This window comes from Onychomys torridus, chromosome 10 (assembly GCF_903995425.1).
Source record: "Onychomys torridus chromosome 10, mOncTor1.1, whole genome shotgun sequence".
NCBI lineage: Eukaryota > Metazoa > Chordata > Mammalia > Rodentia > Cricetidae > Onychomys > Onychomys torridus.
The window spans coordinates 37,548,750-37,574,298 of NC_050452.1; the positions used below are offsets into that span (position 1 = coordinate 37,548,750).

General features: G+C 44.4%; 1 protein-coding gene and 1 non-coding gene across 2 annotated transcripts in view; one reads left to right on the forward strand and one right to left on the reverse strand.

Moving 5' to 3' along the window:
* Positions 1-7,040: 7,040 nt before the first annotated feature.
* Trnat-agu lies at positions 7,041-7,113 on the reverse strand. The gene has a single exon. It is a non-coding gene; the product is annotated as a tRNA-Thr (tRNA).
* A 7,216-nt stretch (positions 7,114-14,329) lies between these two features.
* Tec (tec protein tyrosine kinase) overlaps positions 14,330-25,549 on the forward strand; it is a 105,631-nt gene continuing 94,411 nt past the window's right edge. Inside the window, exon 1 of the mRNA XM_036201036.1 lies at positions 14,330-14,370. The gene's annotated coding sequence lies outside the window, so the exon portion shown is untranslated. The remainder of the gene's footprint in view (positions 14,371-25,549) is intronic.

Sequence of the window (25,549 nt, forward strand, 5' to 3'; positions counted from 1 at the left end):
GCCTGTAATCCCAGCACTTGGGAGGCAGAGGCAGGTGGATCGCTGTGAGTTGGAGGCCAATCTGGTCTATAGAGCTAGTCCAGGATAGGCTCCAAAGCTACAGAGAAACCCTGTTTCGAAAAACCAAAAGAAAAAAAAAAAAAAGAGCTAGCTAGTGAGAAGCTGAAGCTATAGGCCATACAGTTTGTAATTAATTTAAGCCTCTATGTAATTATTTTATAAGCAGCTGTGGGACCATGGGGCTGGATGGGACAGGAAAAACTTCTGTCTTCAGGATCTGACCCTTTCTGGCTTCCACAAGCACTGCACACACATGGTGCACACTCATACAGGCAGGCAAACACTCATTCATAAACAATAAAAATAAATAAATAGATAAATAAGTAGATATAGCAGAAAGATAGTGCTCTCGCTCTCTCTTTCTTTCTCTCTCTCTCCCTTTCTCTCCCTCTCTCTCCTCTCTCTTTCTTATCACATTAGGCATCAGGAAATACATAGCCAAGGGTCACTCAAGGAAGATGGCTAGCTAACCTCCCTGCCCCACACTGTTCCTTCTCTGAAGTCACCCAGACATGAAGCTGTCAGATTCCTGTGAATGACAATTCCTGGAAGCAATCTGTGTCTGCAAAGACTGATTAAAACTGAAGTGAGGTGGTGAGGTTGGAATGCTGCATGTCCAGAGGCTAACTACCTTATCTTGGGCTAGCATTAACCCCCTAATAGCCATTCCTTGCCCACCTCTGTGCCAGAACTAACATCAAGTGACTAACAGATAAAGCCTTCTTGAAATGGATTAACTTAGTAGACCACTAGCTTCCACCAACCAGAAAGTTAAGAGTGTTATCAGATAGCATCTGAGGCCTACAGAGCAGCTTCTTCCATCCTGCCATAACCACACACTGATGTACCCACCAAATACATTTTGAAGTTACCTAGATTTGTGACTTTCTTTGCTCAGTGAAACTATGAACCTTCTTTCAAGGTGGAACATGGAATTTGGGGTAACCTAAATCTGTGTTCCTGGGCCATGGTCACTTGAAATGGCTCCAGAATACGTTGTCTCTTATTACCTTTAAGGGGAGAGCTGTGTTTTCACATCCATGTTCTTATACTATCTTACTATTGATGGTTGAAGTGTCAGCCCTTGGGATCCATGAAGAGTTAGCACCCTGAGATGGCCTTTTGGATGTCTCTGCCAACCTCTGAAGACCCAAATTTCATCATTATGGAAAGATGTTCAAGAACTTTCTGTTTATATAGCCTTAAGAATTGTTTTTCTTCTTCTAAAGTTAATGCAGGAACTTACAAAGAGCAGTGAACCTATGTCAGCAGTCCAGGATAAAGGATTTTTTTTTTTTTGAGACAGGGTTTCTCTGTGTAGCTTTGGTGCCTGTCCTGGATCTCACTCTGTAGACCAGGCTGGCCTTGAACTCACAGAGATCCGCCTGACTCTGCCTCCCTGAGCTGGGATTAAAGGCATGTGCCACCACCTCCCGGTGATAAAGGATTCTTTGAAAAGATAGAATTGAATTCATCAGCCAGTATTCTCCTACAAAGAGAAGTTTATTAATTTATTCACCTATTTGACAGTTCAATAAACAGCTCCTGGCAAAGGTGTAAGGTGAACTTACCCAGTAGATGCTGTTTTCACAAAACCACTCATGTTGAAGAAATAATCTCAGAGAAGACAGTTTATAGTATTTGTCTCAAAACAAAATATAGACACTCACAATGGGCAAATAGGGGAAAAAAAACTAAGAGAAAAAGATATTTTTTTTTAACTTCTTGGACAAGATCCAGAGGTTAGTTAACAGTGGGAACCTATTTCCTGATAATCAGATCAGTGTACCTGGCTGGCCAAACTTCCCAATGGGCTTTGTGCCCAATGTGAGAAGCCACGAAAGAAGTTGAATGGGGATGCTTCACTTGCCTTGGGCCATGCATTGTGCTGTGTAGTGATAGGGAATCTATCTGACCACAGAGAAAGCATAGGGGAAGGGCTTTTCCTAACATCTTCAAGACTGTGGTGGTGAGATTAGTCCTGGAGGAAAGGAATTAATTAGAACAGGCAAAATGTTCTTCCATCTAAACACAAATAACACAAAATATCTGTATTTTAGGATTTATTTGGCTGAGTACCTCTGGGTGGAGGCCCTGGAAAAAACTATGTGTGCATGGCTCTGAGGTTTTATGCAGTCACATGTAACCAGTTTACAATACCAGAGTATATGATGTATTTCTGATTTTTTTTAAAGCTAAATATCATCAACTTTGAGCCTTCGTCCAATAGTCTGGTAAGGAAATTGCATTTTAGCTACCCACGTCCTTGGAATCAAGCAATAATCACAGGGTTGCATAGTCCCAGATGGTAGGTCCAAAGTGGGCCCCAAAAGTGCAGTACTGTTGACAGTGTCCTAAATGATAGTCTAGGCTCAGTCAGACTAGACTGGACTCTGCCAGAGAAATGAGAAGGATTGCTAGTAGATAAATAAAGCCTAAAATCAGCGTCTCTCAGAAACCTTAAGAAGTGGGTTTCTGTTCATCAGGAAAAACCATTATTTCCCGTACTGTCTTGGCAATGGCATCTAGTTCCATATTAACTCAAACAGGCCTGAAACAGATCCAACTCCCCACACTGTGTCTCCCAGGTTGTTGTAGCTCATGAACCCTCTCCTCCCACTACTTTACTTCCTGAGAGGTTCCAATTTACATGCCTTATCCCACCTCAACACACTCCCTTAAAACTGGCAAGGCTTTCCTGCCTTTTGCTATTCTCTCTGCTCCCCCCTCCACCACTTAGCCTTGGTATGGTGATATTTTATTTGTACTGAAATGTGATTTTATTTGTATGTTAATAAATAAAGTTGCCCGGGGGTCAGAGCTAATAGCAAGCCATAGCAGAAGCCGAGCAGTGGTGGCGTACACCTTTAATCCCGATTACATGACAGGCAGATCTCTCTGTGTTCAAGGATACAGCCAGCATGGAGACACATGCCTTTAATCTCAATACCAACCATAGAAGACCTGGAGGTCTATATAGACAGGCAGTGATGAGGAGGTCATGTGGTTGAATTTACAACCAATGAGAAGGCAGAACAGACAGTCTATATAAAAGACAGATACACAGGAAGTAGGTCTCTTTCTGAGAGGAAGGACGGCAGTGGCAGGAAGGGTAAGAAAGGGTTTTTAGTCTCAGCTCTTAGCTACTGCTCTGACCTCTTGGGCTTTTAACTCTGCATTTGGCTCTGTGTTTCTTATTTAATAAGACTTTTACATCTGCACCTTGGTAGTTTGAATTCCCCAAATAAACCTTCCTTTCTACCCACAGAACTGTTTGGTGTTTTCATTGCGCCCTTGCCTACCTACACCAGGAACTTTTGGAATGGCCTATGCTTTGTATATAAACTGGTGACGTGACCACTGTGGTGGTGTGAATAGGTGTGGCCCCCATAGTCTCGTGTGTTTGAATGCACAGCATTTAGGGAGTGGCACCATTGGGAGGTGTGGCCTTGTTAGAGGAAGTGTGTCACCGTGGGGGCGGGCTTTGAGATTTCATATGCTCAAGACACATCTAGTGTGGTACACAGTCTCCTTTGGCTGCCTGCAGCTCAAGATGTAGAACTTTCAGCCCCTTCTCCAGCACCATGTCTGCCTGCAGAATGCCATGCTTCCTTCTGTGATCCTAATGGACTAAACTTCTGAAACTGTAAGCCAGCCCCAATTAAATGTTTTCCTTTATAAGAGTTGCCTGGTCATGGTGTCTCTTCACAGCAATAGAAACCCTAACTAAGACAACCACTGTATGATATGGTTAAGGGGAAGGCTTTTACTGTTAGAGAGAGAGAGAGAGAGAGAGAGAGAGAGAGAGAGAGAGAGAGAGAGAGCCAGGGGCATCTGGAAGAGTCCAGAGCAGAGAGAGAAAGAAGTTTGAGAGAACATGGCCAGTAGACTGGACATGGCCAGGGCTATCTGAGGGGGGGGGGATGCAGGAGATAGAGAGTAAAGCACAGTGAGAGAAGCAGGAATAGAGCAGAGAAAGAGAGAGTCTATATCAAGAATAGCAGGGTTATAAGGAGAATAGGTAGCTGGGGGGAGGGAAGACATTGAGCTGGAGGGAGCTTAGGATAGGGAAGGAGGTGAGAAGGGCAAGGATGTTAGCGTGGACTTTGAAATGGACTTTGAAATGTGTAATAGGTACTTGTGATACTGAGGGAGGCTAGGCTGGAGGCCAGTGTGAGCTTTGATATGCTAATAGACACCACAGGTCATCGTAAGTCCCACCTGCTAGAGACAAGGGAAATGACTCCTTTTGGTAGAGGAGGACTGGCCTCACAAGCCCTGAGGGATGCTGACTTTTAGCTCACCTGTACAAATCCCCCTTTAGTCCAGGCTGAGCTCATCTCTGGATAATTGGACAGCCTTTTGGAGTTCGTGGAACTGGAGTTTCCTTGGGAGCTGATATACTTTACCCAGGGTCACAGTTTGGCTTTCCTTCTCCTTGTTTCTCTACTGAAACCATCCTGGTTTTGAAGCTGCTTTGGGGGCTTTTAAATTGTCCATTACATGGTTACAGGACTTTAATGGTTACAGGACTTTCTGGTATATGTATTTCATGTTGACTGAATTGTAATTCAGGCTTAAAAAAAAATCAGTTTGATATAAACTGTCACATTGATGTATGTAAGGTTATTTGTACCAGTCTGTAGCATGAATGCTAATTGGACTTTTTTTTTTTTTTGAGACAGGGTTTCTCTGTGTAGTTTCTCTGTCCTCAAACTCACAGAGATCTGCCTGCCTCTGCCTCCCGAATGCTGGGTTTAAAGGTGTGCGCCACCACCGCCCAGCCTAATTGGTCTTAATAATAAAAACCTGGAGCTAGATATTGGGGTAAAAGCTGATCAGTAAAGGAACCAGCCACTAGAGAGACTTCTTACCTCTACTGAATCCTCAGCCTGAAAGGCCGAGCTTCTGTCTCTACCCTATCTTATCACTTCCTCTCTCTGTCCAGCCATATCACTTCCTGTTTCCTCCTCCCCAGTGCTGGGATTAAAGGTGTGTGCCACCACTGCCTGGCCTCTAGTGGCTAGCTTCCCACTCAGATCTTCAGGCAAGCTTTATTTGTTAAAGCACAAACAAAATATCACATCATTCAATTATTCTTCTGATTCCTGGAAGATCTGTAAGAATGGTACCATCTAGGGTGCGGGAATGGTCCGTTTCTCTGCCAATTAAGGAATTAGAAGGTAGTGAAATCTTGAGGAGTACCAGGAAAGCCACACCTGGGAAATAAAGATTTCCCCTCTTGGGGTTCTTAATCTCATTAATAAAAGAATTTAAGAACAGGCACAGAGGGAAACTTGAGGACAGTTTATCATTATTTAAAAGAAAGAGTCCGCGGTGGGCAAGCTGTGTCTCTCCAGCTGCCTGAGAGGAAAGAAAAGAATGAGGAAGAGAAAGAATGACTCCTTCAGTCACGGAGGTCACTCCCCAGTCAGTAGGCAGCCCTACCACAAGAGGGGAGGTTTACTAAGAGTAAGGAAGCCCACAACCTCAGCGAGGGACCTTAGAAAAATATTCGTGTTCTGGCCACCCTCTGAAAGAAAAAGAGAAGAGCAGGAAATATTTCCACGTTTCTGACTCAGGCCTGAGGAAGATGACAAAACCAGCCAGCCTCAGCTCAGCTGCTGGGGACTGCACTGGGGTGAGGAATTCTGGGAAGGAAGAGTTACTGTCTTAAGGGGAACTTGCCTCCCTAGGGGTAGTCATCTACCCAGGTTCCTGCCGCCCCCTCCCCATTAGCCCTAATAGGAGGAGACCAGGGTGTGTCTCCACCATTTTATGCAGCAGCGCAGCCTGGTCTAGTCCTGGTCTTGGTTTTCTTCTTACTTTGAGTCTTGCCAGATGTGTTTCACTGCTAGTCTTATCTACACACACACACACACACACACACACACACACACACACATACACACATACATACACACACAGATACACACACACACACACATACATACACACATACATACACACACAGATACACACACACACACACATACATACACACACAGATACACACACACACATAATACACACATACATACACACACAGATACACACACACACACACACACACACACACACACACACACAACTATTAAAGAAAAAGAGGCCATGAATTTGTAAGAGAATAAGCAGGTTATATGGGAGGGTTTGGAGGAGAAAGGAGAAGGGGGAAATGATGTAATTATAATCTAAAAATAATTTAAAAGTATCTTTACAAGGCTTTTCTTTCACTGACACTTCACACTTGTTTTGTTCTTAAGTCTCTGGTTTTTGCATTTGTTATTTCTTGTTAGCTTTGCATTGGTATACTCTTTCTTCCCCCCCCGGATTCTTATAACAGAGCTTAGATTAGCAATTTGAGATGTAACTCTTTTCTAATGCATTCATTTACTGCTTTTTACTTAACTCAAAGTTTGGGGTTTTTTGTTTTTTGTTTTTTTACTTTCTCTGGAAATTGTCTTTGATCTTTGACTTATTTACATTATTGGGACTGGAGTCTCAATGTAAATAAGCTCAGTGGTTAAGAGCACCGACTGCTCTTCCAGAGGACCCAGGTTCAATTCCCAGCACCCACACGGCAGCTAACAATTGTCTGTAACTCTAAGATCTGACACCCTCACACAGACATACATGCAGGCAAAACACCAGCGCACATGAAAAATAGACATAAATAAATTGTATACAAGTACATTATTTAGTCCCAAATATTGCTTGGAGATAGTTCCATTGTTGTTGTTATTTATTATTATTATTATTATTATTATTATTATTATTATTATTATTTTGAAATATGGTCTTCTTATGTAGACATTGCTGGACTCGAACTTAATATGTAGACCAAGCTGCCCTCAAACTGAGTTCCACTTACCTCTGCCTCTGGAGTGCTGAGATTAAATGCATGCATCACCATGTCCAGCTCTCTTGTTATTGTATTCTACATTTGAGTTTGAATTTTTTGTGCTTTTTTTTTTTTTTTTTTTGGAGCTGAGGATTGAACCCAGGGCCTTGCGCTTACTAGGCGAGCGCTCTACCACTGAGCTAAATCCCCAACCCCGAGTTTGAATTTTTTTATAATCAGAAAAGACAGCATGTATGATTCCAGGCATTTACAGTTTTTTAGTGGTTTGATGTTTGACCCAGTTGTAGTTTGTCTTGCTGCAGTTTGTGGTGACCTAGTTATGGTCTGTTTTGATGCAGTTTGTGGTGGTGACCCAGCTATGATCTGTCTTGGTATATATGTCCTAGACACTTGATAAACATGTATGTTTGTTTTACTATGTTCTGAATCCCTGGGACTGGTTACAGAGGGTGGTAAGCCACCATGTGGGTGCTAGGAATGGAACCCAGTTCCTCTAGAAGAGCAGCCAGTGCTCCTAACTGCTGAGCCCTCTCTCCAGTCCTTGTGTATAGCTCTTTACGAGTCACTTCAGGCTTTACATAGGCACAACTTCTATTGATGTCATTTTTGCCTCAGTTGAGGAAGTATGAACATTTTATCTCCTGTTTTTTTGTTTTTTGTTTTTGTTCTTGTTTTAAGAGAAAGTTTCTCTGTGTAATATCCCTGGCTGTCTCTGTAGACCAGGCTGGCCTCGAACTTACAGAGATCCCACTGCCTCCAGAGCCTCCCAAGTGCTGTGATTAAAGGTGTGCACCACCACTGCCTGGGGACAGTTACTTTCTTTCAGCCCTCAGGAAATCTCTCCCACTTCCCTCTGCCAGGTTTCCCATGACACACCAGCTGTCCTTGGAGTTGGTTTCTTGTTTAAGGTCAAGGTCACGTTTCTCTGCTTTCAAGAGTATTTTTCTCTTTAACATTATGAAGTTCAACCGTGGTGGGTCTTATTGTGAATTTCTTTGCATTTACCCAGTATGAGGTTTGCTCAACTTCCTACTCTGTAGCTTTACGTCATTTGCCAAATGGAGAAAGTTTCAGCTCTTGTATCTTTGAAACACTGTGTCAGCCCTGTCCTCTTCCTCTCAGGAGACTCTGATGTGGCAAAAAGCAAATCATTGATCATGGTCTGGTAGCACCATTCATGACTTTCTCCCTTCTTTCTTTCATTCATTCTTTCTGTCCACCCACCACCTGTCACTGTTGTTTAGATTAGGTAATGACTATTGCTCCAGAAACAAGCGGTCCATTGGTTCTCCCTTCCAGACAAGCATCCATCACTGTAGCGCGTTCATGGACTTGCCATTAGAGTTATTCGGTTATTAGTACCAACACTTTCACCTGCCGCCCCCTTGCCTCTTCTACATAGTACGCTTCTTTCCTCGGACTATCTCTTTCTTTCCTCCTTTCTTCCTCCTCCTCCCCTCCATCCCTCCTTCACCTGTCTCGTTCTTAGGCTATTTGCCACAGGCATGTGTGGAATTGAAAACATACCTAACATGACTGCAAATTTGATTGTTACAGATGACGAACCTGCATTTCTTAATTATCCTGAATAGTTTGTGATAATAGTTTTCAAGGATGAGAATTTTATATTACATTTTCAAATGAGCTGCATAGGTACAATACCTTAAACAAGAGTAGAAACATATAGACAGTATGTTCTAACAAAATAACTATAATTTGTATCAATCTACAAAATCCACAACAATGTGAAATAGTTGAGACTAGTAGTTGTTTTTAGCTTAAAAGTAGATTCAGTCATCTACTCTTTTATCCGGTCATTCCTATCCTTCCCCCCTTTTTCACTAGATAGGAGAGAAAGAAGGATAGGGGAAAGGAAAAGAAAGACAGACAGGAAGGAAGGAAGGAAGGAAGGAAGGAAGGAAGGAAGGAAGGAAGGAACCCCTTAAACCCCTTAACCTAACCTCCTTTGTTTAGTTTCCTCCCTGACCATGATCAATAACAACTTGCAACTAGCTCCCCTAAGCAATGACAAACATCCATAACCCACTGAATGACCAAAAAACCACCCACCCCACCTCTCGAGAATGTGGGCATCATGTTCTTAAAATTACTTCATGCTGTCTGGGGATGAAGGCATCTTTAGGGAACCCTGAGAAAATTGGGGTAATAGTCAAGTCCTGGAGAGCTAGCTATATCCTTTGGCGTTCAGTCTGTGTGTGATGGAAACTGCAAGGCTTATCTGAAGTCCTGGCTGGAGTAGTCTATGAGGCTGGACCATCTCAGCTAGCCACTTTGAAGTTGTTCTGGATGCAGATGTCTGAAGAAACTGCAACAGAGGCATTCTGAGTGGCTGGGTCACTGGGGCTACTTGTCCTCATTGGCATCTGGTCCTTTTCTTCTGAAAACATACAAACTTTTTTAAAGGTAATACACATATCTGCATTAGCACAAGTATGGAATGTGTGGTGTGCACAAGTCAGCTAAAGATGATTCTCTGCTCTGTGTCTGAGCAGGTAAAAGACATCTGTCAACTTTCTAAGTCCGTTTGGATTGCAGAAAACTGTAATATAAATCTCCATCCATGCCTTATGGAAGGATGGCATGTAATAATAAGTCATGAGGACTCTGTAGCCAACAAGACTTGTCATATCTCATTCAATTCAGAGCTGTTCCCATAGTAGAGGGATAAGCATGTATGTCACCTGTCTTGGAGTTTTTCTTGGTTTCCTCCTTATGTCTGCAGCCAAGATTTTCAAGAGGCCTCCTCCAGTCAAATTTGATCTTTATTAATTTTGAAGAAATGTATAGCCTTTTGTTTCTCATGGAAATAAAGGTATAACCTCTCTCCCAATGCAACACATTTTCTGACTTTTATTCTAAAGTTAAGACATCCTTAAAATACATAGGCTGGGGCTGGAGAGATGGCTCAGAGGTTAAGAGCATTGCTTGTTCTTCCAAAGGTCCTGAGTTCAATTCCCAGCAACCACATGGTGGCTAACAACCATCTGTAATTAGATCTGGCGCCCTCTTCTGGCCTGCAGAGATATGTGCAGACAGAACACTATACATAAAAATTAAAAGTAAAAAAATAAATGAATAAATAAATAATAAGTAAATCTTAAAATAAAAAAGCCAGGCGGTGGTGGCGCATGCCTTTAATCCCAGCACTTGGGAGGCAGAGCCAGGTGGATCTTTGTGAGTGAGTTCCAGGAAAAGTGCAAAACTACACAGGGAAACCCTATCTCGAAAAACCAAAAAAAAAAACAAAACAAAACAAAAAAACCAAAAAAACAAAAACAAAAACAAAAAAACCCAACCCAACCCAAACCAAACCAAACAAAAACCCATGGGCTGGTTTAATTTAGCAGGCCACATGCATGTAGTACCTTCAGAGTCCAGAAGAGGGCATCAGACCTCCTGGAACTGGAGTTAGAGCTGGTTGTGAGCTACCAATCAAACCTGGGTCCTCTGGAAGAACATCCAGTACTTTTTTTTTTTTTTTTGCTTTTTTCAAGACAGGGTTTCTCAGTTTATTCCTTGCTGTCCTGGAACTCACTTTGTAGACCAGGCTGACCTTGAATTCAGAGATCTACCTGTCTCTGCCTCTGGAGTGCTGGAATTAAAGGCGTGGGCCATCAGCCCCTGACCAAGTCTTTTTCCATCCAGTGCTGTTAACTGCCCAGCCATTTCTCTAGCTTAACAACTGTTCTTGGTAGTGTGCTTAACAACTTCGTGTCTAACATTCAACATTCCTTCCTTCCTTCTATCTATTGAGTTCCAAAGAAGTAACTGCTTTTGATACACAATGGAAAGAGGCAGACACATCACATAATCTCAGTGAGGTCCTCTTCACATAGGAAGAGAGTCTCTGTACAAGACTGATAAGATCTGTATTATTATCATCATTGTTATCATTTATCCATTCATTATGGGCAGGTTCTTTGGGTAGGTCAAAGGTCACAAAATGGAGACAGAGATTTCCAAACAGGGGTGCCAGACTCCAGATACAAACACTGCTTTGTCTACAAACATTTCAGGTGGATTCTGTATGTTTCTTAGGCACCATGTGGAATTTTAACCCACATTAAAAAAGGTATGTTTTTTTCTCTCAAGAAACAGAAATTGTCAACCTATTATTTAGCATTTAAATACATAAAAATTTTATAGATGTCATGGCAATACCCTATAAGAAGGGAGATCATGGGCTCCAAGAAATTTATATAAATGCTTAGTTTGTACTTCAGCTTTATTGAGAAGGCTGTAATGGGTAATGATGATTGAGCTTTGACTTTGGAGGAAAGGGGAGAAAAAATTTTTTTTCTGAGACAGGGATTCTCTGTGTAACAGTCCTGGCTATTCTGGAACTTACTTTGTAGACCAGGCTGGCCTCAAACTCACAGAGATCAGCTTGCTTCTGCTTCCTGAGTGTGGGAATGAAAGGTGTGCGCCACCACACCCAGCTTTAAGGGGAGAAATCTTAAATCCTCGACCTTTTGTTTGAGTTATGGAAGCCCAACCTTTGTATTCTCTTTTCATGTAAGATGGAAGAAAATAATAATTAATGATAATTATACACACACACACACACACACACACAGACACACAGATGACATGGGATGGTATATGTGTTGTGTGCATGCCACTCTATGTATGATGTCAGAAGACAACTTTTGGGCTTCAGTCTTTGCCTTTCACATTGAGACAGGGTCTCATTGTATACAGCATGTGGACAGCTGTGGACATCAGCTGCCTCTGGAGCTTCTAGAGAGTCTCCTGTCTCTGCCTCTTACTTTGTCACTGGAACGCTGGGATCACAGATGCCTGTGTAAGTGTGTCCAGCTTATGTGTGCAACTTAACTCAGGTCATCAAACTTACACAACAAATGCTTTGAATGCTGAGCCTTTCCCCAGCCACAACATCGTACATCAAGTGCATTCTGTATTCGGCTTTCCCATTTTCCCACTGATGGACTTGAAGTTCTCTGCTGGTCTCTCTGTCTTTTTACCTTGTCTTTTTTCTTTTAACCCTGCTGATAACAGTGGTCCTCTCTCTCCTATATGGTTTGTGGAGGGCATTCTTGAACTGTTTGATTGACAGTGCAATGAAGGTTTTCTCCAGGAAACCTTCCCCCAATTATTGTCAATCTATTGGGATGGAGGTGTTGTGCTGATGGGTATGTCCTCTCTTGTTTTCCTTGGAATTAAAGGAGAGCAGCAGAGTAATTTTTTTCTCTTCTGATCTTAAGCTTTAGGAAGGAGGCATCAGAAAGTCTATTATTTAAAATTCATTACCACCAAAAGCCTCATTTCAATGTAGTTGAGCATATGAGACAGGAGGGTCATCCAGGGGCAGCAGTCCACATGGCAAGAAATTAGTTCTAAGCATCACAGTATCAGGTGGTGTTGCCCTTTAAAGGCAATGGTGCTTATCTTTTCCAAGGTAGTCAATATGATAAGTTTCCAAGTGTACACACACACACACACACACACACACACACACACACACACTGCAGTACTATAGCTGAACTTGCTTTCTCTACACACACATGCTCCACTTTTTTTTTTCTTTTCAGACACCTTCACAGGATCCAAACCTCCTCTCCCCAAGAACATCTGCACGGCAGAAAAAAATCATCACAATGAAGGGCCTAAGAGGCAGGAGAGAGAAGGGGAGGTTCACTCAGAGTGTGGCTCATGATGCTTAAGGCTTTCCCTGGAGGGAGAGGATTTAGACACAGATCATTGGTTCAATTCTGTGTTCTCCTCCCATCCCCTCACCCCTTCCTGATTATATATGACTTTAGGCGAGTCCTTTAAACAGCTCTTCTTTCCCTGTCAAATGACATCTTGTCACATGATGTCTCAGGTCGGTATCGTCATCATCACAGCAGAAGTAGCACAGGAAGGCAGTTCTTTGAAGTCCTGAGCAGGTGTCAGGGAGGAGTCTAATGCTCACGTCACCCCGCCCCTCCAGTTTCATCTTCAGGTTGGCTGCCTGAGTCAGGCCTCAGCTGCACAGTCACTTCCTTTGAGAAATCCCCTTCTTGTCACTCTCTCTTTCTTTACCCCAGTGTATTTCAGTCAAGACACCTCACATGTGAAATGGTTTCTTTGCTTACCTGTGTACATGGATTTTCCCCCTGTTTAGAGAAAAGGCTCCACCGTGGAGGCCAGAGGTTGAGTGTCTTTGTCAATTGCTGTCTACCATATGATTTGAGGTCAAGTCTCTCATGGAACCTGGACCTGAACCCAGAGCTGGCCTGTTGGGCTAGACTGGCTGGCCAGCAAGTTCCCGGATATGCTTAGTGTCTGCCTTCAGCTCTGGATTACCGGTGGAGAGCTGTTTGGTTTAGTTTGGTGGGTTCTAGGTGATCAACCTATGTTTACATAGCAAACATTTTACAAATTTAGTCTATCTCTCGGTCCCAGAAGCTTTTGGAGGGCAGAGCTCAGTCTTGTATTCTCAGGGACAATTCATGAACATTACAGTCCTGTCCTGTGTCCCTCTCCCTCTGGTCTTCACATCCCAACCCTGGCCGGCATGGAACGAGTATGTAGACCAGACTGGATTTGAATACACAGAAATGGGCTTGTTTTTGCCTCCCAAGTGCTGGAACTAAAGGCGTGGGCCACTATGCCAGTCTGACAGTACATGATAGATGAGTCCTGAGAGCAAAGGCTTCTGTCAAGGACAATTTAGACTTCAAGGTAGAGATGAAACTCATTGCCTTGTGGATGTAAAGCAAACATTGTACCTCGGAGCTACAGCACCAGCCTTTCAAGGCCAGCTTCTCAAGTAGCCAGCTAGGTGACAGTGGGCAAGTTCTAAGTACTTTAGAGTATGTAATACAAGTGAATAACTTGAAAGGTGTTTTCTACTCTTCAACGAGGTAAAGTGTTAATACACTAATAAGGTACGTGACCCTATGCTATGCTCTCCTGCCTCAGGCTTGCCAGTAAAACGACCCATTCTTTTTATCACCCCAGGGCACAGCGTCATCCGGTTCGCCCGCCGCCGCCGCCGCCAGGGCTAAGGGGAAGTGGAAGTCGGTTCTTGACAAAGTTCTCAGCCACCAACAGGTGCCACTGCTCCCGGCTCTCCCAGCCGGGGACAAACGAGCCTTTTCTTGGGATGGGAAGTCCGGACTTACACCCCACGCCATGTCTGTGTGGATAAGGGACGCTCCCTGGAGCCCGGGCCATAGTGCCGGGCGCTCTGACTCCAGCCTCGGGCTTTCTTGCAATCGCGGAAGGAAGGTGGGGTACTCGGGGCTGTGGGCAGCGGGGAGGGCAGAGGCGGGGCGGCGAGGGGGCGGGGCCGGAGCGGAGCAAGGGGGTGGGCGTGGCGGCGGGCGTGGCTACGGGCAGGGTCAGCGCGCGCCGGGCTCCAGGCTCGCCAGTCCGGACGTGGTGCTGTCCCGGGCTGTCTCTGCGCTCGCTCCGTCTAGGTAAGGACCCAGGGTCTTAGGACGGGGAGGACCGGACCCGGTGCGCGCACAGGGAGGTGGCCTCTGCCTGCTGGAGACTGGGGATTGGGAAGGCTCTTCTGTCTTTCGCGTGGAGGTGAGAGTGGGCTCTTGGGGCCAGGAAGAGGGGACAGGTGCGCGCTCCCCTGATGGCTGCGCCTTCCCTGTGGCTGCAGCCTCTCTCCGGGCTCCACATCTGAGCCCTTTTTTGACTTGGTTTCTGAGGCTCTACCACTCGCGGTTGAGTTCTGTCCCCAGTGGAGCCGCAGGCTGCTTTTCTCCTCTCTGCTTGTCCCGCGGGGAAAGTTAGAATCCACGAGATGGTACACAGTTGCCTGTGCCTGAGCGCCTCACCCCATCGGGTGCACTTATTTACTTTTCCCTCTGGAAAGTGGTGTTTGGATCTTGATAAATAGGGGCTTGGAGACTCTGGGAAAAACCATGTGGACCTTGTCCCAGGACGGTGCCATCTTCTCTGGATCTTAAATCTTTTAACTTTCTCCTGTCATTGGTGAATAACAGATATGTTTCTGTGTCTCAGGTCCCATCTCGGGCCAATCTTAGGGAACTGGAATATTTGATTAGAGGAGCTGATCTCAGTGTTAAATTGGAACAACAGCGTGGCTGGTGGTTAAGTGGATTTGAAGGCTAACCCGCCTAGTTGTTGCTTTAAGCATATGCCTTGCGTTTTTTCCAGTGAGTCTCCGTTTTCCTCTTAGGAAACTCTGACAATCTATTCCCTTTCTAGATAATTCTCTTGTACAGAGCTAGGGAGTGGTAGGAGGAAGCATCAACATATCATCAAGTCTCCTAAGTACATTTTTGGCATTTCATAGATTAATGACACGGGTAGCTCTTCGGTGTGCGAGACTCAAATATAGTATGGAATAGCTTGATTTCTATGGGGGAGTGGGGAGAAAGGTGGTTAGACTTACACATTACGTATTTGAAGGCATTCTTTTTGTTCAGTTAGAGTTTCATTGTTTAAGAAAGGCTTATTAATCTGATCACTATTCCTGCCCTTGACATGCTTTCTGTAGTATGTTTATGTTAATGACCCTCATTCTTCCCACAAGGGTGTGTGCATTCTGGTTTGTGGAACTGTGTGGGACAAGTATTGTAAACACATGCAAATCAATGCTACGCTGTAGTTGGCAATACCTTTGCCCTACACATGGATCTTTGGCCTAGAAATTTTCCTTTCTTCCCAAATAAGAAAGAATCTAAAGTATGAATGTATGTTTTAGCGTTGCCGAACTGTTTCTTTACTTTATTCTGCACTAAGGTGCTTTTGTTTTCAAAGCAGGGCAGGGCCTATGTTTTTATCAAACCTGTAACGATCAGTAGATGGTAAAACCTTAAACAACAATGGAGAGGCTGTGGTTAATTCCTGGTCCATTTGTATTCTTGAAGAATGACTGGTCTCCTGCCTCCCTCCAGGCACCCCAAGGGTCCTGGGAACTTGGTCCTTGGGTCTCTAACCACACCTCTGCCTACAGGTTCCCCAGGCTGCCCTGGTTGGTGCCTCGCTTCCTTGCCCTGCCCCTGTTCTTCTAGAGGTTGGCATCTACTTCACCCCTCCCTGGGTGATCATTTGTTGTCTACAGTATCAGTAAGGTCATCGATACTCCATCTGGTGCTGGCTCCCCTGTGGATGCTCAGGAAGTGTCTGCTGATGATACTGCCCCTGTTCAGAGCCCTTACAATGCTCCCATCTTGTCCAGGGAATAGTAGGTGAAGCAGAGTGTCTTTCAAGTTGAATATCTACCCATAGTTTTGGGAGGTAGTTGTTCTGGTTCAATTAGGGTCCTAAATGGGGCACCCAAGTGTGTAAGAAAGGCATGAAATTGACTTGTGATTATTGGCAGTGGGGAGATTTTTCCTGCTCCATGTGATTATGCTGTTGGAAGAGATTTGTCAGAAAATACAACCACCAAAAGCAACCTAGAGGAGAGGGTGTAGAGGTTATGTATACCCCCATGCTTGCCTCCTCCTAGGCCCGCCTTTTTTTATCTCTGCCTAGGTCAGCCAGCCCTTCCTTAGGTTGGAGTATAGCTTTTAATATTCTCTGTATGTTCTACTGTTCAGAGCTCAGATGACTAAAGCTACCATGAAACAGAGGTTGAAATTACATTTTTTTTTTTTTAGAGAGAAAAAAAGGGGGGATAAATTAAAAAAAAAAAAGAAACCCCAAACAAATAGTTTGCTATTGGGGAAACAAACAAATGTAAATATAAGGAACAAACAAATGTAAATGTAAACATATGTAGGCACAGAATTTGGGCTTGGAAATGGCTAGATAAATATAAGCCACAGTATTAATGGTAGGTCAATAATCACAGCTAAGCCAAGCGCGCGCGTGCGCGCACGCGCACACACACACACACACACACACACACACACACACACACTCCTCATTAATTCAATCTACAACCCTTGACTGGTTTTCCAAGTCTTCCCTTTTAAAAGGAATTTGGTTTTCTGTTAATTTTGTTTTTTCCCAGGAAGTTGAACCTGAACCTCCTGGCTTACCGTACTCTGGAGAGGTGGGCTTCTATTTATCTGGTGCAGCTGGCACTCAGAGGCTGTCCAGTCACTAAGCATCCTGGGAATCCCCACTGCCTCTTTCCTGTGTTCCATCTCCTAGTTATCCACGTAGCTTCCTCTATTTTGGTGGACTCCTCAGAGCTTTCTGGAAAAGTATGCATGGAATGTCAATCTTTCTGAGATTAAGAATGACTGAAGAGATCTATTTTCCCCTCAAAATTTTTAGATTGACCGAGTGTAGAATTCTGGGATGGAAATTTCAATGGTATTATTCCAGTATCTTCTAAATTAGGAACTTCTGGCTCCTTAATCTTTACTTGCAACCTTGAGTAGAGGCCACAGCCCTGCTGTGCTTTTCCATGGGGTTGTGAAGTATTCTCTTGTTCTCCACAATATCTAAGTTTCCTGGTGCTGTATCCTGGTTTGCCTCTGTTTTCATCCAGTGTGCTGGGCTTTTGAATCTGGGAATTGACATCTTTTAGTTTGGGGAATTTTCATGAATTATTTCATTGGTGATTATCTCCTATTTTCTGTCTTTTTTTTTTTTTTCTTTTTGGAATTTGTTATTTAGATGTTAGGTATTTTGGATCAATCCTCTTACTTTGTATCTTACATAATTTCTATCTTGTTATTTCTAAAATATTTTAGGAAGATTTTTCTCAATATTAGTATCCAAGTTTAACATTGGGGTTTTCAGTGTCTTTAACATTATTATTGTTGTTATTATTGAGACAGGGTCTTACTATGGAGTTCATGCCAGCCTAGAATCCACTTGCTGTGGAGTTCATGCCAGCCTAGAATCTACTTGCTATGGAGTTCATGCCAGCCTAGAATCCACTTGCTGTGTAGCTCATGCCCGCCTAGAATCCACTTGCTATGGAGTTCATGCCCGCCTAGAATCCATTTGCTATGAAATTCATGCCCTCCTAGGCTGGCTCAAAACCCCCTCCTCCTGCTTTAACCTTACGAGTGCTGGAATTACAGATTGGTCACCACATCTGGTTCTAATAATGCTTTTAGCATTTTTTAATTTAAAAGCTCTCTGTCTTTTTGTTCTTCAAGCAGGTGTGTGTGTGTGTGTGTGTGTGTGTGTGTGTGTGTGTGTGTGTGTGTCTATGTACTTCTTTTTATCTTTCGCTTCCAGGGTCTTATCTCTCTGGGGAACCGATTGACTTTTTTTGGCTAGAAGTGTACCCCGCCACACCCTGTCGGTTTGCAGAAGTGTAGTGAAAACAGGCACTGTGCTGGAGGTGTTCCTTCTGGTCTGGTTGCCCTGGGTTACCTGCTCGAATTTGAGGGGAGGCACTTAACAAGCCGAAGCTGTGGATGAGCTTGTTGACCTTAGCTGCTTCTTAGGCTGATTCAACTGGGCCTCCCAAGGAAGGCTGGGCTGGGCCAGGTGCAAAGCTGGTGGGTGAGGTGACTGGGACTTTTCTAGTTCTTTTTGGTGTGTGGGTGTGACATTTAAGTTTTCCTGGAGATGGGAAGTATATATGGCGCATGTGTCCAAGGTGGTGTTTTTCTGGTAACTCTCTGGCCTTGGACTATTCATGTGGTCAGAGATCAGGGTGATCTCTGATATCATTGCTGGTCTGGTGAGAGTGACCAGAGAGGGCTCTTTTGGTCCTCTAGAGGCTGAAGGAGTACCTGGTTTCCACAGCAGAGACCAAGCTGAATGTCAGGGCTCAGGACCCTTTCATGCTGTTTGTCCAAACTTGACCTGGAGGTGGAGAAGGACAGCCACTTAACTTCTCTGTGTGGTTGAGGGATGTGGGAAGGTCCAGCTGACCTTTTTCTTTTTTGGTAGCGTTGGGGATTGAGCCCAGAACCTTGAGCACGTTAGATGGGCTCACCTCCTCCTCACGGAATCCAGCTTTCTGAACAGTCTGGTTAAGCCCCTGCTTTTTAGCCCCCTCATCGAAGAAGTATGTACTTCATAGTTGTCTTCTCCTCACCCCACAATATGTGTCAGTGTTACCTCGCCCTCTTTTCTCATTTATACATCAACGGCAAAAAGACTTTTCTCTCTCGTTTGATTTTCCTGGCATTTCAGCGGGGTGTGTGGAGGAAATGCAGGGATGTAGATTTCTTCAGTATCCCTCACCCAGACTGCAGCAGCTAGGTCTGGGTGGTGTGCTGTCAGTCTCCCTGCCTGGACCTCAAGTACATGTTTTTTAACCATCCTGGACAGAGAGTGTCACTGGACGGACCTCAGATGTCTCCAGTTCTCTCTAGTCCACTACTAGTTGATCAAAGTTGTAGGAAGCCAAGTCTGCGTGTAAACCAGGCTTAGACCTGTGGGCAGTAGGAAGCTCACTGGGGTTTGGGTCTTGGTCCTCTTTCTGCCCTCTGGATTGCCTTTGAAGACATTTATCTGTCACGTGGGCCACTATATGTCTTCTTGCCTGAGGGTAAAGCTCAGCCTCTTTTTGTGTGTCTCACATTTCAATTTGAAGGATGGTCCCTGCATTGTTGGTGGCTGTGTGGCCTCAGGTTTCTCTGGAGGCCAGCTGCCTTCCCAGAATCCTCTCTTCCTGTTCTCAAGTGCCTGCCCTTCTTGGAATGTGTACCAAGTTCCTGTTTCTGGCTAGCTGAACAGGGCCACTGACTTACCCTGCCCATACCAACTTTCCCAGCCCCAGCTTACCAGCTGACTCATCGCTCAGGCTCCCTTCTTGAGTCGTGACCTTCGGCATTTCTTCCAAGACCTCATGGCATCAGTGCTCTCAGAGGTGACACATAAGGAATACCCCCAAGCATCAGCCTCCACGGAAGCAGGAAAAGCATTCTTCCCTAACCCTTTGCCTGCAGGCTGGCCAAAGCTTTGTACTCTTGGATGGCAGGTGTGCCAAGGGGAAGAGGAGGAGTGTGAGCCGTGGGCATGGCTGCAAACCAGCCGGTGTTGATTCGACTGTCTGTGGTGGCTGGGAGAAAAGGATGGATATCAGAAAAGAGCCATGTTGCTGGTCCCCAGTGGGTGCCCACATGAATGAATGCTTGGCTGGGAGAAGTGTAAACACACTGCATTATTATTATTATTATTATTATTATTATTATTAATTATTATTATATTTTGTCTTCGTGATTGGCTCAATGTAGCCCAGGTTGGCCTTGAACTTGTGATCCTCCTGTTTTAGCCTTAGGGGTATTGAAATTACAGGTGTGTACCACCACGTCTACTGGACCTTTTTTGCAAAAGGAATGTGTGCATGTGTGTTATCTGTTTGTCCGTCCATCCATCTGTTTATCATCTGTCTTTTGTTTTGTTTTGAGACAGGGTCTCTCTATGTAGCACTGGCTATTCTGGAACCCACTATGTAGACTAGACTGGCCTTGAACTCACAGAGATCCTTTTGCCTCTGCCTCCCAAGTGTCGGGATTAAAGGTTTGCATCATCACACTGGGCTTTTGTTTTCAGAGTGAGACATGGTCTTCCCAAGCACACACTGGCCTAGGACTTAGCAAGTGTAGCCTAGGTTAGACCCACGCACATCTGACTTTCATGCTGAAAAGAATGTTTGATGTTGTCAAAGCCCCCTTTGCACATGGTTTGTTTTCTCCACTGGTGTGCACATTTCACATGAACTGGTTCTGTTTCCCGAGCTGTGTCATATATACTTTTCCAGGGAAAGCACAGCATTAACAAAAAATACTTGAATGCTTTTTCCCAGATGATTGTAGACCCATTGCAGTTAAAAAAAATTGTCATAATTAAGCATTCTTTGTCCAGTTGTCTAAATTCGCTGTATTCCTGACTTCGATTTCACTTTGACTGTGTAGAAGGAAGCATAGAATATTGGTGTTTTCTGGGTGTGCTTTTCTCATGTTAGTTAGAAATAGGTCTCACAGAAACATGTGCTGTTGCTCATTTTCCCGTCCATGCTTTCCCTTAGCGTAGTGTCAGACATTGTCTTGGCTTTTGTGGTAAAGACAACCACCTGGGGTGTGTGTGTGAGGGAAGTACCTGTGGTAAGATGGTCTCTGGTGAGGGAGGGAGACCTTTGGACTCCAGCACTATGTATATATATTTCTTCTTGTAACTAGATCCTTCATTTCCAGGGTGAAATGCCTTTGACGTGCTGGGCTAGGGAGTATCAAAGTTCCAGGCTTTAAATCCCCATCCACGGTGTGAGATCCAAATCCTGCCGATGTCCGTTAGCTATCCTGTTCTAACCCGATTTGGTGGTCAGCAGCTTCACCTCTTCCCCTTTATCCTGCACAGAGCTCTAGCCAGGAGTCTGCTATTATTTCCTTAGAGACCCTGGCTTCCTCATGTGGTCGCTGGTCTTAGATTTCAGCCACAACCTGGGACATCTCCGTAGGAGCTGGACCAAAAATGGACTGAAACTTCCCTCCTTTGTCTTTTTCCTACACAGGAATGATTTTAGGGTCCTGTGCTTTTTTCCCTTTGGGGGACTATTTTTCATAATACCACCCTGGGATAAAGGGTTGTCAGTTTCTGTTAACTACTGCTAGAAAAGCACAAGCCTAATCACTAAGGAAAAGCTCACCAGCTGTGGAAGGGTTTCTTAAACTTCCATTTGCCTCCCTTGGGCCTCTGGGGTAGACAGCATCACCTGCATGTAGGTGGAGTAGATTTAGACAGATGGCTTGAGGCCGTGTGTGGTTGTTGGGTTGTAGGTCAGATTTAACAGTCAGAAGAACCTGGCAGAGGTGTAATCCCAGGACTTGGGAGGCAGAGGTAAGAGGCTCTCTGAGAGAGGAGGCCAGCCTGGTCTACATAGGGAGTTCCAGGACAGCCAGGGCTCCAGAGGAAGACACTGCCTCCAAAAAAAAAAAAAAAAAAAAAAAAGGGCAGTAACAAGTGACAGGCCCCATGTCCATGTCTAGGGCCTTGTACTTGTTAGGCATATTGTTTAGACTTTTGGTAGGACATCTCAAGGGTCAGTAACAGAAGGTGGGGAGATTTTGATGGTAACTCTGTAACTTTCTTTGTCCTTTGGACTGGGCCAGGGTTTACCAATCTTCTGTGAAGGCATCTGAGGTACTTGGGCAACTGCAAGCTTCTCCTTCATCCCCCAATTCCTCTACTGGGCAAGTAATCAGGGCTCAGTAAAGCATGCAGGCCACCAGGGGCAGCTTACCATTAAGAACTAGGGTGGAGCAAATTCATGCTTAGCTCTCTCTCTCTCTCTCTCTCTCCAGACATCTTTCCTGCTATCTTGTTCCCATGTTTAAAGCCTCAACTGTATTTCCAAGTCAACTATTAACTGGAATTATCTTCCCATGCATCAGCTCTTCCCATCTAGTAAACAAAGCGTAATAACATATGATTAATAGCCCACTTCAGAAAGGTGCACAGCCAGATGCTTGTAAAAAACTTGGAGCTTTTCTAAGAGTGTTTTATACACATGCATGAACAATGAGATGGCTTCTCTAGTTGGCAAAGAGCACCTGTATTGTGTCCATTTTATAGACAGGAAAAGTGAGCCTTTGCTGAGGATCAGAGGGTAAATTTAACATAGTGTCTATGGAATTTTTCTCAGACTTGTTAGAACAATAAAATATAAAAAACTGCCTGACCGTGCGTGCGTGTGTGCGTGCGTGCGTGCATGCATGCGTGCGTGCGTGCATGTGTATGTGTGTGTGTGTGTGTGTGTGTGTGTGTGTGTGTGTGTGTGTACATGCATGCTTGAGTAGCATGTTTCTACTGCCTTAACCAAATGCAGCATTTGGGAAACATGCTCCCACTTCATTAGCTACTTTTCCATTAAAAAAAAAAAAAGCTTGAAAAAAAAAAAAGGGTTGGGACAAGGCCCTGGGTTCAATCCTCAGCTCAAAAAAAAAAAAAAAAGCTTGAAAAGTTCATTAGCTTTCTTTTTTTTTTTAAAAGGCTTATTATTTATATCTATCTATCTATCTATCTATCTATCTATCTATCTATCTATCAGAGTTTATATGCACCATGTGCATGTAGGTGCTCACAGAGGCCAGATGGCATCAGATCCCTGGAACTGGAGTTATAGACAGTTATGAGCTACCTGATACAGGTGCTGGGAACCGAACCCAGGTCCTCTGCAAGAGCAGTAAGCACTCTTAACAGGTGAGCCATTGCTCTAGCTCCTCACTAGTTCTATTAAAGAATTTTCAAAAATTAAGAAATTCAGGGGGAAAAGTATATTTTCAAAGCCATCTTCAAACTGTTCTACACAAAGCTATTCCATGGGAATCAGTGGGCGTTTGGGAGAAATATTTTTAAGAATGAACACTCAAGAGGACTGAAATCAGAGGGTGGGACATTTCTTAGGATACAGGTGTGAATGAACGAGTCTGGTGATCATTTTAAAAATACCTGATATACAAGAGGCCAGTACTGTCCCATGGCTGTGACAAATACCTGATGGAAACAACTTAAGGGGAGAGAAATTCATTTTAGCTCATGGATTTCAGTCCATCATAGCAGAAAGAGTGAGTCTTATAGGAAATATAGACACACACATGGAGTGGGGGGCAGAGGGAATTTTATATTCTATTTGTTCTATCAAGTCTGAGAAAAATTCCATGAACACTGAGTTAAATTTATCCTCTGGTCCCCAGCAAGACACCATCTCCCCTCAGGCTCACTTTTTACTTTTCCTGTCTGTAATGTCATCCACCATAGCAGCTGCATCCATGGTGATGGGAGCGTGACGCTGTAGCATGTTCACATGGTGGCAGGCAGAGAAGGGAGAGCCAGAATAGACACAGAAGGGAGTGTAGGCTCCAAGGCACCCCCCCTCCCCGGGGCCAGGTTCTGTCAGTCCCACCTCCTAAAGGCTCCCCGCCTTCAAAACAGCGCTACTAACTTGGAACCAAGTATGTGGTGTTCAAAACACTGGCCTTTGGGGACATTTTGGATTCATCCCTAACAGGTGGTTAGTGAATTCCATAATAAGTAATTTTACTCATTTTCCTTTCTGTGATAGTTTCCTACGTTTTCATTGGTATATCTTGAAAACAGTAGGCTTAGAGAAATCGATTCAGCTGTGAAGTAGAAGACTGAGCCAAATACTCCCAATGCACTCTGCTCTTTAGAATGATCAGCAAGGAGACAGTTGGCCAGGGTGCTACCCTTGCATCTCAGAAACCGAGCCAGCTAATTCAGGGAAGCCCTTTGTGCTGGCTAGTTTTATGTCAACTTGACACAAGCTAGAGTCATCTGCAAGGAGGGAGCCTCAGTTGAGAAAATGCCTCTGTAAGATCGGGCTGTAAGGCATTTTCTTAATTAATGATTGATGTGGGAAGGCCCAGCCCACTGTGGGTGGTGCCATCCCTGGGCTGATGGTCCTGGGTTCTATAAGAAAGGAGGCTGAGTAAGCCATGAGGAGCAAGCCAGTAAGCAGCACCCCTCCATGGCCCCTGCATCAGGTCCTGCCTCCAGGGTCCTGCCCTGCTTGAGTTCCTGCCCTAACTTTCCTCAGTGATGAACTGTTGTTACCTGTAAAACAAACCCTTCTCTCCCTCAACTTGCTTTTGGTCATGGCGTTTCATCAAAGCACTAGAAACCATAAGACAACATTCATCTGAGCGTTCCTTTTTCCCCAACAGCAAGCATTTCAAATGTTTATTGGGTCTCTATAATGTGCCAGGCTCTATGCTAAGGTCTACACATGGCTCATCACATTTAACTCTCTAAATAACCCTCAAACAAGTAAGATTAGTTCTGGCATTTTGTAGACAAAGAGACTGAAATCCAGTAGAAAGTATGCCCAGAGGCACATTACCCTTCACACCATCTACTTTGGAGCCCTGTGAGTCTTCCTGGTGATTTCATTCCCAGATGCTCAACACATGTCTTGATTTGAATTGTCACATGGCTTTAACTCCTGGGCCTCTGGCTTATGTCCTTAGTTGCTCCACTGTTCTTTGACCCTGGACTCACTGATGTAAATGCTGACGTGGCTCTCCTTCATGGAGTCCCTGCTCACCCTTCATGTGGTACAGGTCTTCTCATGACGTTCAGTGTCATCATGGTGGTTTCTAATAATAGTGACAGGCTCTTGATTGCTTTGTGTCTGGCATTGTGCTGAGCTGTTTATATGTGTTATTTAATTTAACCCTTGTAAGCAGCTCCAGGAGGCAGGCATTATACTCCATTTTCTAATAAGGAAATGGAGGCATTGAGAAATGAAGTATTTTACCTGAGGCCATATAGCTAATGAGGGTCAAAGGTATCTTTATAGCCAGCCCCCTGACTTCAAAGCTCTTCTGGGTTGCCTTTACTGGAGTTAGGCTACTGCTTGTGGTCCCTGAGTCCTTAGGAACAAGAGGGACACCATAGTAGACTTCCTGTTTGTTGGCCCAGACTTCTTTCCTTTGGTGAACTGGAGTTCATGTGGTTTGGGTAGGACTGATAGACCTTTGGTGGTCATGTGACTTTGCTCTGGTCAATCTAGGAGTCAATGAAGGCATCAGGCCATGTGATTGGCTCGGGAGCTGGTACTTGATCCCGGCTAGCTCCCAGACTCCTCTTCTGCTTTCTTTTTAAAAGGTTTTCTCTGACTCTAAGGAAGGTGGGTTGCCACCCAGGGAGAAGTGGCACTGAGCTGTGGGGAGAATGGAGACAGCCACCTCTGAAGCTGTGTTCAGCTGTGTTCCATGCATCCAGGACTTT